Raw genomic sequence first — 5,056 nt, forward strand, 5'->3', positions numbered from 1 at the left:
CCCAACTCCCCTCTCCTCCCATCATCTCACGCTGCGTCTGCTCGGCACTCGCCGCAGAAAAGGCTCGAGAGCTGCTCTAGAAGAACTCGAACTCCTCCTCTTTTATCTCCCGCCAACAATGAGGAGACGCTGTTGTTGTGCAGAGCCGGTGTTGCGTGAATGATGGAAAAACACTCGCAGAAGTGAAGTTAAGGGGCTATTTTTGAAAATTGTTTTAGTAAGGAGGGAAGCTGGTTATTGATTATAAACTAACATTAACTGTATTATCTATTCTTAATTGGAAATTGTTGGGCAGAGGTGGTTGCAGATCAAAGTGGACTTGGTGTGAGGGGTCAGAATATCAGATTTCTGCATAAAATGTTCAGCTTTAGGCCACTTTTTATAGATTAAAGATGCAATGTGAAACTTTATCTGGCCAGGAAACTAATGTAGTGCCTCACATACTGATTTAAAATGTAGGTTATTGAATTCAGAAGCCGTCGGTGCTTTGCATTTCAAGGGCTACATTATGGATGAAGTCACTCTCTGCGACTTTCTCTCATTCCACCCTCGGCCTCGACTGTGAGCTGTTTTTATTTTGCGGGGCTAAACTGACAGTGCAAACCGTCACCGTGACATCCGCCATAATGTGAAAGTCGAAGACAAAGAGGATAATTAATCAAACTCTTCCCTGTAGAAAAACAAGGCACTAACTGCTGCTGTTTCGTGTCACGAGAATAACAGAGGAGCAGAAAAAGAAAAATCATTAAATGGGCGGCCGGTAGTCTAATCTAGGCCAAAGCCTCTGTCATCTGTTCCATCCTAATCCACATATCTACAGATATGTCATTATGACGTTTCGACATCAAACAGAGCCTGAGCCAAAGCTGCACGGCCGAGGTTTGTGAAATTGAATCTGCAGCTTGAGACGGCAAGATTTTTACTGATTAGGTGGCAAGTTTCAAGCGAGTTGTGTGCAGTCTTCTGTCATTAAAAAGTGTTCATGGGATAGTTAATTAATTACCTTTAATATAATAATGCAAATATCTGGACATCTTTGTTCTGATTACCATCCAATTTCTTGTTTTGTGTTCATTTATGAGGTCTCCCCGAACTCTTTGGACAGCTGCACTCCCAACACTCCCAGCACTCCCATCTCTGCAACAGGTCTGATAAAGGTTAATTAATAGGGCCCGTTATTTTTACTGTACTTGTTGTAAACAGTGGCATCAGCACAGACCTGTCACCAGCTGCAGCGTTATTTTCATTGTTAGGTGTTGCCACAAATTCAAATTTTTATTTTTAACCAACATATTTTTACTATTGAATTTTACCATTTACAAAAGCTGCCGTAAAAAAGATAATGCACTTTTACAGTCTGCTGTCACTCTCACTCTTGCCAAGGGCAACAACAACATATGCAATTGGTCCTTTAGTCGCCAGTCCTAGTTTCTCAAGCACTTGGTGGGTGGAGCTTATGTGGGTCGACCACCATATTGATAACCAAGAGAATATGACTAAAGCAGATTCTCTTTCCATTAAAATTTAGGGGTATTTTTTTTTAGTATTTTATGTCATAAAAATTTAACTGCATTTGGCTCTAAGAAATTTTGACAAGATTTGTTTAAAATTTTCTGACTTCTGTTAGCTCCACCTCCAGCACCAACCATGCTAACGTTGAGCCTGCAGCCCCATTCGTATCGTATTTGATGCATGAGTCTTTGAGACCTCTACATCAGTGTGATCTTTTCTTCCTTCTGAAAAAACAAAATTAATTTCACAACAATGCCAAACTGAACAAATATGATGCAAATTAAAATGTACATATGCTAATTAATGTTTATTGTATTAATTCATTTATATTTAATTTTTCAGAAGGTTCAGTAAACACTTGCGTTTCAGTTATGGGGTTAATTAATGCAGTGGTGCAGTATTTAATGATGCTACAAACACCTTGACAGATGTGTGCAGGTGCATGTCAAGCAACCAAGAGAAAACGTGTATCCGTAATGTTGCCAATATGTTTGCCCAAAACTGGGTTGTTGGGCAGAGGGTGACCTCATTGATCCATATGTTTCCTGTGGATCCGCTCAAATCACTGTTTGGCAATTCTCTTCCACATTTACACCCACAAATCTCTTCTCAGTTGCAGTTTGTGATAGTTGAAGTAACAGGAAAATGGTGGTGTATAATTGCTAGCTGCTGTCAGAAATAGTAACTGTAGCAAGATCAAGTAGAAGAAATGGAGAAGAGTTGCTCTAAGTCCTGAGGTTTTCGCCCTGCGTTTCCTGGTATATGAGCAGCTCTCGTCTCGTCTGGCACAGGCTTTTGTTGTACGCGGCTGAGTGGGGGGGCGTCCGCCCAGTTAGCCTTCCTGTACGCCACTATGACAGTGCTCTCAAGAGCTGTCAGCCCACATCAGCAGCCCAGCATCCTGATACCTCAGCCCAAATCACAATCAAAACTCTGGCCACCACATCTTCACCGCGACCAGTCAAATCAGAGAACAAATTGAGCGAGGAAGACGTGAAGACCAAGTATCGCCAAGTGGCTTTAAAAATACCTCACCGCCTACTCTGCGTTCCCTTAAAATAGTCCAAGTGTCCTGGGGTGGATGGGGAGGGCGAGGAGTAAGCTTTACAATGCAGGCGCACCATGTTGTGATGTGAATGCGGCGCTAAGAGCCCAGCGTTAAGTCGGCCATTTTAGATTTGCCACAATTTGTAATGTGAGATCACTGCTTGTCACAAAGTCATGGCTTCCATACGTGGGGGCTTTCGCCGAGTGGTCGAGCAGAACGGCTTGAAATCGCATCCTCATCCAGGTCCTCATCCTCTTTTCTTTTTCGGCCTCTGTCACCTCCCAACAGAAAATTTCTGAGTGTATCAGACTTTATTAATCTGAGTGCCAAACAGAAGCTTTTCACCCAAACAAAGGAGTTATTCATTGCCGGTTTCCAAGTGCTGCTTCTGAAGTAATGGCAAATGACATTTTTGGTCTATGACTAGCTGCAAATAAGGCCATCAGCAGTGCTAATATCTATGTGACGATAATTGGAATAATGATCTTTTGTTGGGGGGTGGCACGGGGGCTGATGTATCAATTCCACTGAGCATCATTTCTACTATAAATTCGGGCGGTCCGGCTTCATCGTTAGCAGAATTTAAGCAGGTTTTCTTCCACTTACTATTGTTTTCGTGCTCACTGCTAATTCTCGAAACAATAAAATCGCTCATGCTTGAATCTAAACCAAGACAACGAACACCTAAACAATGTGAATCAAGAGACGCCTGAAAGCAAAATCGACTGACCATAAAATTCCCCAGGGAGAACCAAAATATTTCCTCCCGCATGGGTCATCTTATTGGCACTCACTGAGGCTAACTTACAAAAAACGTAAACTTGAAAGCATCAAATTAGGTAACAATAGGTCGATAAGTTGCACCATGTCACAGCTCATTATGTGCGTAATGATTTAATCCTGGCTGTGGGTAAGTTATGAAGTTAATTAATTATTGATGGCGATACCCAACTCGGCGAGGAGCGGCATTTTTTAAAGTTTCAACTGTTTAATGTGCCTGGAAGTCAAGCAATCAACTCAAGTATGTATTTAACTAAAGTAGAGAACAAATAATTTTTATAAGAATGCAAATTATTCATTATTATTATTGTAAAGGAAAAGGCTCACTCTGGAGCTTTAACAAGTTTTTCCTGAATAGAAGCAACAAGAAGAGGGTTTACCTTTATGCAGTGCAGGAGACAGTCGCTGACGACCACTTTCGGCGTTGGACGATTAAAAATTGCAAAGGGAAAATTATTTTTTTTGCCTTTTGCTCTGCCCAGAACAAACTCTTACACCCTATTGGTCCTTGCCGACAGGTCACATGAGCAACCAGAGGAACACGTGATGGACCTCGAAATTATATGATGAAACAAAACCGACTCCCCCGATGAGCTCAGTTTGCGTTTCTGCGCCGCTGTTTTCCGCACTGTTTGGTGTCAATTGTAAATAGGCCGTATGATGAGGCATAATCTGGGTGACCATCACCCACCACCCCATCAACCCCCAACATCCCCCACCCCCCTCTTTCCGTCAGCTGCAACAAAATAGGGACGTGCCCAGTGAGGCACACGGGCATCACCGGGGCATGTCTGGGGATGAGGCTGGTCTGAATCAGAACTGTAGCCTCCGGGGTGTTCATCTGTGCCAGGGGAGGGTCGAGCACCCACCAACCCCCCAAATCTCTGAAATCCACAAAGCCGGCGTCCTTGTCGTTGCCGATAACAATCGACACATGAATAACCCAGCTACATGTTCAAATAATCCCAACCTCAGATTAAAACAATGCTGCGGCACTGCTGCCAAAGTGCTTGTTTATGAGGGACTCAGCTCAGGACAGTTGAGGAACTTTTTCGGGGCTTGACGCAACCAGACACCTCAAAGCGATCGAGGGCAAAGCAAAATGCACCCGTGCCAAACTGTGCACGGCAGCGTGGCAGACCGACAGACTTCGTGGACTTGCGCATCCTCTGCTTTTTAATCTGCTTCTGTGAGTGTGTGTGTGCAGAATTACAGAGCTTTTGGATGGAGGCATCCCGTCCAGATTTTCAAATCCAGCACAAATCCAGCCCTCATGTCAGATGGACAGTTGTGCAGAGCTTAATCTGACATTATTAGGGTGGGACGGCAGCAGCGGCAGAACATTTAAGGGAGCTGCCAGGAGAAAGCAAAACAGTGGGGTTATACTGTCTGGATTAGGGGCAAGTGCAGACAATGAAGAACATGATTCACCTCTTTGTCTGTGTTTTATTTGACACCGAAGCGCTCCATTGGAAAAACTGATTATGTATCAAATTACAAAAAGCAGGTTTTTGTGATGAGGCTTTTAATTTTTCTTCCTATAGACCACTAAATGGTAAACATGCCTACCCACCTACCCACCCGACTGTAAAATGGCCCATGGGATAAACTACAAATAGAGCATTAAATTTGCTCCACATTGAATCATACGAGGCAAAGAAGGAGAAAGAGTGTGGGGTAAAATGGAGCACCACGTCAGAGGAAATCTGCTCATTA

At 43.4% G+C, this 5,056-nt stretch overlaps 1 protein-coding gene across 8 annotated transcripts in view; it reads right to left on the reverse strand.

The window, feature by feature from the left end:
• LOC102308458 (poly(rC)-binding protein 3) overlaps positions 1 to 5,056 on the reverse strand; it is a 27,517-nt gene that overhangs the window by 22,115 nt on the left and 346 nt on the right. For 3 of the 8 annotated variants that reach the window (XM_014332883.2, XM_042219849.1, XM_042219850.1), the window contains exon 1: positions 3,721 to 3,983. The exons of 1 other annotated variant lie outside the window; for it this stretch is intronic. The gene's annotated coding sequence lies outside the window, so the exon portion shown is untranslated. Of the gene's footprint in view, positions 1 to 3,720; positions 3,988 to 5,056 lie in introns of those variants that run through there. 4 more of the 8 variants (XM_042219852.1, XM_042219851.1, XM_014332881.2 and 1 more) reach the window with 2 other exon arrangements.

This window comes from Haplochromis burtoni, unplaced genomic scaffold (genome assembly GCF_018398535.1).
Source record: "Haplochromis burtoni strain Fernald_Lab_line unplaced genomic scaffold, NCSU_Asbu1 Contig_39, whole genome shotgun sequence".
In the NCBI taxonomy this organism is placed as follows: Eukaryota; Metazoa; Chordata; class Actinopteri; order Cichliformes; family Cichlidae; genus Haplochromis; species Haplochromis burtoni.